A 12,341-nucleotide genomic window follows, 5' to 3' on the forward strand; every position below is an offset into this window, starting at 1 on the left:
TTATGAGGCCAATCTTTATTTCCTTGCAGGCTGTTCTTTTGTTCTGTGCTGTGCAATTTTTAAACTTTATTCTATTTTTGATCTCACACACACACATATCATAGACTCACAAACAGATGCACAAATCTATACACACATAAAGTAAAATGCTTATATATCTACATATACTCAAACACACACACATATTTGTATACAAAACACACACACACACATTTATCCATATGTAAAAATGCATCTAAAATAATATTAGTATAGGTGATATACAATGTTTTTCTCTTAAATGAATCTTCAAGCTTGACTGTATCTAAGATAAAGGACTACTGGCTGTATTTTTTTCCTATTAAATTTGACCCCTGATCTGTATCTTAGGGTTTAAGCACATCTTTTCTATCTCTGCTAAATCTTCAACTTTAATTTTATTCCTTAACTTGTCTTGCTATTACTTAACCTCCCCACTTCCCCATGGATCTTGACTCTATCTTCCCCTCCTTTTTTGCATTCCCCTCTACCATTCCCTTCTCCTTATTTCTTTGTTGATTTTGGAGACTGGTATATCCTTCAGGATACACACACACACACACACACACACACACACACACATATATATATATATATATATATATATATATTTACCCAAAGATATGTATGGACTATTCTGTGAAATAGCCCAAAATGAAATGGGTTATTCTGACAGATGGTAAATCCCCTAAGTAAAGGCTCTCAGTTTAAGGCCTACAATTATTGTCAATGAAAGGTAAAGAAAAGAGAGATGAAGCTCATGGGTCATCAGAATTGTGGGATCATAAATAACATTTGTAATGGCAAAATGGGGAATAAGCTGGATAATAATAATAGTATTTGATACTTTACTAATGAGAGTTAGTGAACTACTTGGTATATTTCTGAAGTTGAATTTGAACTCAGTTCTTTGTGACCCCAAGTCAAGACTGTATTTACTGTGCCTCCTAGATGAACTTCAGTAGTTCATTTTCCATTTGTTGACTTCATGTTACTGGCAGAACACTGAAGTAGAAATGTCTAACAAATAGCTGGAGTGAGGGAAGGGAGCTCAGGGAAAGGGGGAGGTTAGAAATCTACGTTTTAGAATGAGCCTTCAAAGCTGAGAATGATTGAGTTGTATTGGGGAGAGGTGACGGTGAGAGAAGCAGATTTAGAATCGACCTAATGGATATTGAAGTGAAGTAGAGAAGGCATCAATGAGCTGTCCAGAGGATATAGACAAGGGAGATAAATTATAAGTGGAGCTGAGAATCCCAGGCAGCATCAGAAGATGCTGAAAGGACTTTTAGGAAGCCACCTCAAATGGAGGAAGTCTCATTGGGCACATTTGTTCAACCAGCACTTATCAGCTAACACTAAGCCTTTAATTAAGCAGAAGTTGGTCTCCTTAGCTAAGAAAGAGAGGAAGATGTAAGACTTTCCTAGCCATGGGCTTATTTCTCAAGCTGTTGTAGTCTCACTAGAGAGAAAGAAACAATGAAGTGCTGAAATGGAGCCACCCTGTGTCTAAGCAGTGAAGGGAATAAGGTTTATCTTTGATGAGTTGTCCTCTAACACCTCTGAATAACTCAATACCTTTCAAAAATGGGGTGCTCCAGATAGGTGAGAATCAACCCAGATTAGTGAATAATTAATGAGTATTAGAATAATTGTAAAACTTGACTTTATATAGGTAGGGCAGAGCTGAATGCAAAATATGCTTAATTTCAGAAGGATGATCTAGTTAGAAATGTCAGAATAAGAAATAAAAATGTCTGCTACATTGGTTGCTGAATTCAATCAGTCCAGGGTTTGTAATTGACAGTAATTTTCTATGTCACATGATTTGGAAATATATTCAACTGATCTGATGTCATTTTATCATTTTTCATCTTCTAATGTATTGGGATTTTGGGGAAACCCTTGTGTACAAAATGTTACCAATGAGAAAATGATTTCCAGAGGGTGATGCAGTTATACCTTTAGAAAATAAACCCCTCTTTGGATTTAGATATCAAATGATGAATTAAGTTACTCAAGAGTAGGTTATCCACTCCAGCATTTATTTGAGCTTGTTTTATTTTAAAACAAATAATGATACCTTAGGGTTTGGGAAAAGCACAAAAGAACTTGCAATTCTCCCTATGGGAAAAAAACCTGGGATTTAAGAGGAGCTTTGGGGTCTTCTTTTTGGAAAAAGTCACAAACTACTTATTAGCCTTGGGGAAGGGGTTGCTAAAATAATAATAATAATAAAGGTTGTCCAATTGTGACTAAGTGTGACAGACCTCTCAGTATTCAAGGTGTTGGGATATTTATTTTTAACATAGAAATAATTTTTATCTGATAGATTGACCATTGATGATAAAAATTATATGATTAAATCTGGAAGATTTAATGTGAAAGTCATACCTCTGAACCACCTTTAGTCTCAATAGTCTCTGACCTGGATTCAAAATGGGATTCCTTCCTTGAGAAAAGTTGATGATCTGGCAATTGATTGGATGACATAATTTTGTTTACCCTCAAGAGTTGGACATGATTGAAGAACTCCACAGTAAGAAATGTTCTCCAAGCTCACAGTGTCCCTCAAGGTGAGACCAGGGATAGTTAGGGGGCTTGAGAGTGCATAGAGCCCAGACTGGGGAATCAAGAAGCCTCATCTTCAGGTGTTTAACTCCTGCATCAGGCATTGATTAGATGTTTGGACCTGGACAAGTCACTTACCCTATTTTGTCTCTTTCCTCTTCTATAAAATGAGCTGGAGAAGGAAACTACAAACACTGGAAGATCTTTGTTCCCATTGAAGAGAATGAGCAGCAGACTAGGTGACACTGCTGAGATGCCCCGAAAACAATCAGGTTTAATGGGATGACAATGGCTTCCATGCACAGATTCTATAGGCTTAAGCCTTCCTTCAGGAGAAAAGCACCAGGCCCAGTTGTCACAAGTTCAGTCCCCTCAACTGAAGCCCAAAGCTCTGAGCACTGGCAGTTTATTAGTTAAGCATGAATTTAATAGTAAAGAGGACCAATGGCTTCACTGTGGAGCTAAAGACTGGCGCATGAAAGGTCACCCTGGTCCCCATTTAAGGATAGAACAAAAAACAGAATTTGGGAGGTGGGGAAAACAATATAATTGCTTAAAGGACTGACATCATCCTGGGGACAGGGACAACATGATTGGATAAAAGTCTGAAATGGGAGCTGGTAACAATCCATCTTTTCATCTTGAAAATGTTGATACTTTACACCTGGATCTTGCAGAAATTACTGACAGATAACAAATTTCCTCTAATTGTATAAAAATATCTAGGGACAGTATTTCCAGGAATGGTATCATTTTGACTAGTACAGTCAACAAAGGATGGTCTACAAGTGAATCAGAACAGTTAAACATACAGAATATAATATATTTCCTTGACATGAAATCATTTATAAGTGGTACAGAGAGAAAAATTCCTTTTGAATTTGAGTGTTTTATGAAAATGCTCCACTTGTAACTTAGCTCAGAGTTTCTCTTCAACTAAAAGTGACTGAGGAAAAAATTGAATTTCTTGCAATGAGTTCTTTTGTACTCACTAAGTGTACAACACTAAGTAACTTTTGAACTCCTGAGTGTCTTCAAGTGAAGCTTGTTGGTGGTGGTCTTTTGTTCTCAAAGAGCACTGATGCCCTCAGCAGGTGAGGTCTTGACGAGTTGGATTTCGGTGAGACTGTGGAGAGTCAACAACCTCACTCCATACATCAAGTCATCTGAGCCCAGTGGGAAAAGATAGAATAAGGCAAACTGGTGATGGTCCCCATTTCTGCCTAATGTATAAACCTATCCAACATGACAGTTTGTAGACTCCTAGAGTTGTGATTTGTCATTGTTAACACAAACATCATAAAAGTAAAGTATTTTACAAGCTAATTTATACTTCATTTGGTGTCATCTTTGGCAGTTGCCTCTCTCCATTGTCAAGGGAGTCATGTTGGCTGATCAAAGTATTTTCTGAAATTTCTTGGTGTCCTCTGTTGAGATAATTGACATTGATTATACTTCACATGAAAGAATTGTAGAACAAGAAGTGAAGATTAGCTGGTCACATGGTAAGGAAGAGTACTGATGAATAGACAGCCACAACACTGGACAAAAACCCTTCAGTTGGTAGGAGTAAATAAAGAAAGATTCCATCATTTTGGATGGATCCTGTGTGACCTTCTGTGAAACATAGGCAAGAATTAGCGAATGGATAGACAGACATGCATGTACTTTGTCGAAAGGCATTTCAAATTGAAGAGATCACTGATTAGGCTTTCTGAGCATTTGAAAAGTCATTAGGTATATAGTTTCTCTTACTTTTGCTCACCTCAATCTAACTGCATTCATTTACATATTTCCATGCTTCTCTGAATTCTTTGTATCTCATGATATATTAGTCCACAATATTCATTATCAAAATTTGTTTACACACTGTCCTACTAAAGACCATCTATTTTGTTTCTTTTTTGCATCTACATTATGTTTTTCTGCAAAAAAAAAAAAAAAAAAAAAAAGCCATTACAACAAATATTTTAGTGTAGTAGAACCTGTCTTTCCCTCATTTTCTTGGAGTTCATGCCTTGGGGCAGAGTCTCTGTGTCACAAAATATGGACATTTGATCACATTTTAATAAATCTTAACACTAAATGCCTTTTCAGAACACTTGATTAACTTATAGCTATATATATTGTATTACTGTGCTTCTACTTCTTTAGCCCACCCAACATTATTTCCAGCTTTTGGGATCATTTCTGCCAATTTGATGGATGTAAGCTGAAACCTTAGAGCTGAAATCTTTCATTCTTAAAAGAATCTTAAGAAAACATATTTTCTGCCTAAATTAATATGACAATAAACATTTTTCACTAGCTGTACAGAAAGATTTGTTCATTTAGGAATGATGTGCACATATCTGAAGAAAACAAAGCTCTAGATTTAGAATTTCTCATATTTTGCTTCCTGTCCAAACTGCCAATCATGCCCAAAAGGCTTAGTGAAAATATGTGTGATTTGACCTAATCTGAAGGTGAAACCCCAAGAAAAGGGGGTGTTGAAGGATGGAGCTCATCCTCAAGCTTCTCTTTGGCTTTTCAAAGGATTTAGAGCTGGAAAAGATCCTAAATCTAATCTGAGTGCATTAAGCCCCAGTTAATTTACTTTCCCAAGTCCAGAGGTAAAGAATCACCATTTCCACCCAAGTTTTCTAACTCCAAATATAGTGATCTTTTCATTCCATCATGCTGCTTGTTAAATAGGTGACCAGGTGGAAAAGAAAGCTCCAGTATGGCTAAGAAGCTTTTTTGCTATCCTTAGGCATTTTTAATTTTTCCTTCCTCACCCTTGCTATAAGGTTATATAGCTAGAGAGGGCTAAGTATGGAAGGCACCAGTGGCACATCATCTTCTCCCAATGTTCTCTACCAATCCAGTCTCCTCCTTATTTTGATGCTTTTATATTTTGTCCCAAATCTAACAATAACAAAAAAATCAACATTTTTTAATGTAAAAACCCTTTCCACATTGGTTATATTCATAAGGTTTCTCTCCAGTGTGGATTCTCTGATGTCTGGTAAAAGCTCTTTGTTCTGTAAAATCCTTTCCACACTGGTTACATGTTTAAGGATTCTCTCCAGCATGGATTTTCTGATGTATAGAAGGAGTTCCCTTTTCTATAAATGCCTTTCCACGTTGGTTACATTTATAAGATTTTTCTACATTGTGGATCTTCTGCTATACAGTAAGAGCTCTACTTTTTAATAAAATCCTTTCCACATTGTTTACGCCCATAAGGTTTCTCTTCACTGTAGATTCTTTGATGGACAGGGAGACTATGCTTATATCTGAAAATCTTTCTACACTGGTAACATTCATCAGGTTTCTCTCCAGTGTGGATTTTCTGATGTAAAATAAGAGAACCTTTATATCTAAAAAGTTTTCCACAGTAGTTCCATTTGTAAGGTTTTCTCCAGTGTGGATTCTCTAACAATAAGAATTCCCTTTTGTGTAAAAGGCTTTACACACTGATTACATTCATAAGGTTTTACTCCAGTGTGGATTCTCCAATGTATAAGATGATGCTTATATTTGAAAATGTTTTCACATTGTTTACATTTATAAAGTTTCTTTCCAGTGTGGATTCTCTGATAAACTAAAAGATTCCCCTTTTCTAAAAGCCTATCCACAATGTTTACATTCATATAGTTTCTCTACATTTGGGATTCTCTGATATCCAGTAAGAGATTCCTTTTTTGTAAAAGCCTTTCCATATTGGTTACATTCCTAAGATTTCTCTTCACTTTGGATTCTCTGATGTTAAGTAAGATATCCCCTTTCTAGAAAAGCCCTTTTCTATAAAAGTCTTTCCACATTGTATTCATAAGGGTTCTCTCTAGTGTGGATTCTCTGAAGTCTAGTAAGATCTCCCTTTTGCCTAAAAATCTTTTCCCACTGGTTATAGTTATAAGGTTTCTTTCAAGTGTGGATTCTCTGATATACAATAAGAGCTCCCTTTTGACTAAAAGTCTTTCTACACTGGTCACCTTTATAAGGTCTCTCTACAATGCAAATTCTATGATGTCCAATAAGACTTAACCATTCTTTAAAAGCCTTCCCACATTGGTGGCATTCATAAGGTTTCCCTCCAGTGAAAATTCTCTGTAAATGTCTAATAAGAGTTGCCCTTTTCTCTGAAAGTCTTTCCATTTTGGTTGTGCTCAAAAGATTTCTTTGTAATGAGGATTTTCTATTATTTATCACAGATCTCTTTCCAAGTGAAATTAGCAGGACCATCATTGATGAATTTTGGCTTCAGAGTTTCTACCACAGAAAGGATTTGCTTTGTAACACTTTCCTTCATTTCAAGTCTAATCTCCCTATCTGGACAAAAAAAAAAAAAAAAAGACGACAAAGAATAAAACAAATATAGACATTATTTGCATATGTGTGTGCACACACTCATATACACATCTTTTTCCAACTAACAGTAGAACAGAAACTCAGCTATTTTCTATTTCCCCAAATAAAGAGCAAAATTTTAAATAGGCAAAATCAATTTGTTTAGACATTCTCCAACTAAAGATCATCTATTTTTTTTTTGGGGGGGGGTTTAGACCTATATTTGCTGTTTGCTACCAAAAGTACAAACAAAACAGCATGAGAGGAATCACACAGGCAAATAATGATATAACAATGTGAATCAACATGGTATTGTAAAAGATTTCCATGAGTCCTAGAAGGAGGGTATACATTTGATCCAGCAGTGTTACTACTGGGATTATATCCCAAAGAGATTATAAAGAAGGGAAAGGGACCTGTATGTGCACGAATGTTTGTGGCAGCCCTTTTTGTAGTGGCTAGAAACTGGAAACTGAATGGATGTCCATCAGTTGGAGAATGGCTGAATAAATTGTGGTATATGAAAATTATGGAATATTACTGTTCTGTAAGAAATGACCAACAGGATGATTTCAGAAAGGCCTGGAGAGACTTACACGAACTGATGCTGAGTGAAATGAGCAGGACCAGGAGATCATTATATACTTCTACAACAATACTAGATGATGACCAGTTCTGATGGATCAGGCCATCCTCAGCAACGAGATCAACCAAATCATTTCTAATGGAGCAGTAATGAACTGAACTTGCTATACCCAGAAAAAGAACTCTGGGAGATGACTAAAAACCATTACATTGAATTCCCAATCCCTATATTTATGCACACCTGCATTTTTGATTTCCCTTCACAAGCTAATTGTACAATAATTCAGAGTCTGATTCTTTTTGTACAGCAAAATAATGTTTTGGTCATGTATACTTATTGTGTATCTAAGTTATATTTTAATATATTTAACATCTACTGGTCATCCTGCCATCTAGGGGAGGGGGTGGGGGGGTAAGAGGTGAAAAATTGGAACAAGAGGTTTGGCAATTGAATGCTGTAAAGTTACCCATGTATATATCCTGTAAATAAAAGGCTATTAAATAAAAAAAATTAAAAAAAAAAAAAAAAGAAGGAGGGTATACAAATAACAATCACACATACACCTCATTTTGCAGCCAAGAGATAGTCCAAAACAACCTATTGTCCATTACTTCATGTGTCAGGGAATCCAATGATTCCTGCTGGTTTTTTAAATTCTGCATCAATCTTATCAACAATTTTTGATGTTCATAGGTCAATTACCATAACTGCCATGCTCTTTCAGTGGTGGGCACAGTCAGCTATGGAGCCATCTGATGTTTCTTGGGTCTTCTCCTTCGTTTCAAGGATCTTCCCTGCCTCTCTCCAATGGACAAAGTGAATACAGCTCATTGGCACCCAATGGATTCCTTCTCCATCTGTAGAAATACAAGCAAACCCTCTCCCCCAAGCAGTTAACCGATTTGTTCCCTTCTATTCACCACTTTCTGGATCTCTCCACATCACCTGGTGATTATCTAAAGATAGTGGAACTGCTCACAGTGGGCACTACCCTTCCAGTGGGTTATAAAACCTGTCTGCCAGAGCCATTGCATCTTTATCAAAATAATAATAATAATAGTACATAGAGCTAAATTTAAAAGTTCTCTCAGATTATCTATGGATCTCCTTTCTTCTGTTTTTTGGAGGAGCATCTTGATGTTTCTGTTTCTCCTCTCTACTATTGCCTGTCCTTGAGGATTAAATGTATGTCTGTAATGGGCCGAAATTCTTACAAAGTGTTAACTCAGTGGAATTGATAATACAATGGTTATCTAGTTTAGCATGGTGATTAATAGTTCTCTAGTTCAGTATATGCACTTAGTATTTAATATAATTCTACAAGATTCACACCTATGATGATGTAGTTATAATAGAGCATATAAGCTGGGATAAGCACAACCAGAGTCATTCATTCCATCTCCCACCTTTGTGGTGGCTGGAGGCTGGAGCACAAGCCCTTGGACTCAAGGAGACTTCAAGACAGAGACCATCTTTGTGGTCCTCCTGCTTCCCCCACAGAAAACAAGACACATTCCAGAGGACCTCCAGAAAGCTGGCCCAGGCCCCAGGCAAAGAGACAAAATGGTGAAGGAGACAATAAAGATTTCTGGACTTTATCTCTGGCTATTCTCATGGTGATTATTCCGCTGAAATGAAAGCTGGTCCAGAGACTTCCAGAAAACAAACCAGGGTAGGACATTACATATACCAGTGGTGTGTAGTATCTGATACTATGCATAAAAGTGTGCAAATTGTTTAGAAGTATATATAGGTCCATTATCTGTTTTTATTGCTTTTGGCACACCCATCATTGCAAAAGCTTGTAAAAGGAATTCAGTGACCACTCAGACTGTCTCTTTTGCTGCTGGTATTGCAAAAGTAAATCCTGAAAAGGTGTCTCCTACAACATGGATAAAAGATGACCTAAACATTTATAATGGGTCACATCCATTTGCCAATTTCATTGGGTCTCAAATCATGAGGGTTTTTCTTATAAATTTGACACAATTCTTTATATATCTGAGAAATGAAACCTTATCAGACATACTGGCTGTAAATATTTCCTCCCAGATTTGAACTTCTCTCTTAATATTATTTCTATTGGTTTTGTTTGTGTAAAACCTTTTTAATTTAATGTAATCAAAGTTGTTCATTTTGCTTTTCATAATGATCTCTAGTTCTTTAGTCATAATTTCCTCCCTTCTCCAAACATCTGATAGTACATTATCTCTTGTTCTCCTAATTTGTTTATGGTATCATCATTTATGGCCAAACCATGCATCCATTTTGAACTTATTTTGGTATGCCAATTTTCTGATGTATTTTCCATTTTCCCCAGCAATATTTGTCAAAAAGTGAGCTCTTATTCCAGAAGGTAGGATACTTCCCCTTTTCTATTTTTTCCAGTACAGACCTTTTCTCAACACTTAATGTCTTTTTCTTAAATGTCATCACATCAGGGACCATTCACAACAACACCCTCAGTCCATATGATACCCTTGTCTGTCTACCTCAGTGAAAGATAGAAAATCATAGAAAGAAAAACAGGGGGAAATAACTTCCCCTGTTTATCTTTCTAGGATTCTCCTGAGTCCTGTGTTTGTAGATTAAGTTTTCTGTTTAGCTCTGGTTTTTCAGTAAAAATGTTTCAAAGTCTCTTAATTCATGGAAATTCCATCTCCTCCCCTGAAAGATGATGCTGAATCTTGCTGGGTAGTTAATTCTTGGTTGTAACCTCAGGTCTTTGCTTTCCAGAATATGGTATTCCAGGCCCTCTAATCCTTTATTTTTAATTTATATTTATTCAGGGCAATTTTAAAAGACTTGGGAAGGAAAATGCCAATCTCATTCAGAGAGAGAATTATAAAGACTGAATGTGGATCAAAGTATAGTATGTCCACATTTTTGTTTCTTGGTTTGTTTTCTATCTCCTGATCTTTTTTCCCTTTTTGGTAAGAGTTTTCTTGAACAAGAAGACAAATATGGAACTATGTTGAATTACACATATTTAACATATATCACACTGCTTGCTGTGTTGGGGAGGCGAATATAAGGGAGGGAGGGAGAAAAATTTAGAATACAAACTTTTACAAAATGAGTGTTGACCTCTCAGGTTGGCCAACATGACATGAAAATATAATGATAAATGTTTGAGGAGTTATAGGAAAACAGACATCAATATAGTGGGTTGTTTTTTTTTTGTTTGTTTGTTTTTTTGTTTTATCTTATTTTATTTTGAACTTATAAAATAAAATAAGCATAACATAGTAGAACAAAAATGATTGCACATGAAATTGCAAATTTCATCAATATATTGTTGGTGGAGTTGTGAACTGATCAAACCATTCTGAAGAGCAATTTGGAACTTTGTCCAAAGGACTCTCAAACAGTGAATATCCTGTCATCCAGCAGTGTCTCCACTGGGCTTATATCCCAAAGAGATCATAAAAAAAGGGAAAAGGACCTACATATGCAAAAATGTGAGGCAAGGAACTGGCAACTGAAGGGATGCCCATCAGACAGGGAATGGCTGAAGAAGTTATGGCATATGAAAGTTATGGAATATTATTGTTCGATAAGAAATTATCAGGATGATGATTTCAGAAAGGTCTGGATAGACCTACATGAACTGATGCTAAGTGAAGTGAGTATGACCAAGAGAACACTATAGCAAGATTAGTTGATGATCACTTATGATGGACGTGGCTCTCTTCAACAATGAGATGATTCAGGCCAATTCCAAGACTTGTGATGCAGTCATCTGCACTGAAAAAGAGGGCTGTGGGTACTGAATGAGGATCACAACATAGTATTTTCACCTTTAGAGTTGCTGTTTGCTTGCCTTTTGTTTTCCTTTTCTTTTTTATCTGATTTATCTTGTGGAGCATGATAAATGTGGAAATATGTTTAGAAGCACTGCAGATGTTCAACATACATTGGCTTAGTTGCTGTCTAAGAAAAAGAAAAAAATGAAACTAAGTTTTGAAGGGATGAATGATGAAAACCATCACTGAATGCATTTTGAAAATAAAAAGCTATAATTAAAAATGAGTGTTGAAAACTATCTTTACCTGCATTTAGAAAAATTAATCATTTTAAAAATAGCTGATGATGAAAATCACACATCCATTAGGCTTTCTCAAGGATTCCAACCTGTAGTTCAATTTGATGGGAGGTGTTGATGTAAACACAACAGGAAATGTTGGTCAGAAGGAGGTGGTCCAAAGCAATGCAGTTGTTTAGGACTACATTGGCCAAGGAATCAAAGGCTATTTGGAGATTTTTGATGGTCTGGGATTTGTTCCCGCTGATTTCCTCAAAGGTCTCTTTAAGATTAGCAATGATATCATTAAGTTCCAAATAAGCAAGGTATGGGACAAAGATGATTGCCACTCTTCCTTAAAAATCATTCAAAAAAATTATGCTTCCCATGATGGGGGGTGGGAGAGGGGATAGGGAACAGCTACCTTACAGAAAATACCTTGTGGAGAAAGATTGATTTGTAAGGATGGTGGGTGTTCATTAAAGGAGCTGCCCCATAAAGAGACCCATGAGCAGAAGGGTACATTTAGGGAAGTAGGTATTCAGTGAATTATCTGGCTGCCACCCCACATTATATCACTATAAAAGTAAACTATACGTGTGTGTGTGTGTGTGTGTGTGTGTGTGTGTAATATATATAAAATGACTTTTATAATCATAGTAAAGTTTCTGGACTCTTTCTTCAGTATCAACATGTCTCTTTGCTGGAGGGCTGCCCCTTGGTTTGAGGGAAACTCCAAATTTCATTGGGAGGGGCATACTGGGTCCTACCTGTTTCCCTCCTCCACCACTTACAACCCTGCCTCCTGGA

This window comes from Sarcophilus harrisii, chromosome 1 (genome assembly GCF_902635505.1).
Source record: "Sarcophilus harrisii chromosome 1, mSarHar1.11, whole genome shotgun sequence".
NCBI lineage: Eukaryota > Metazoa > Chordata > Mammalia > Dasyuromorphia > Dasyuridae > Sarcophilus > Sarcophilus harrisii.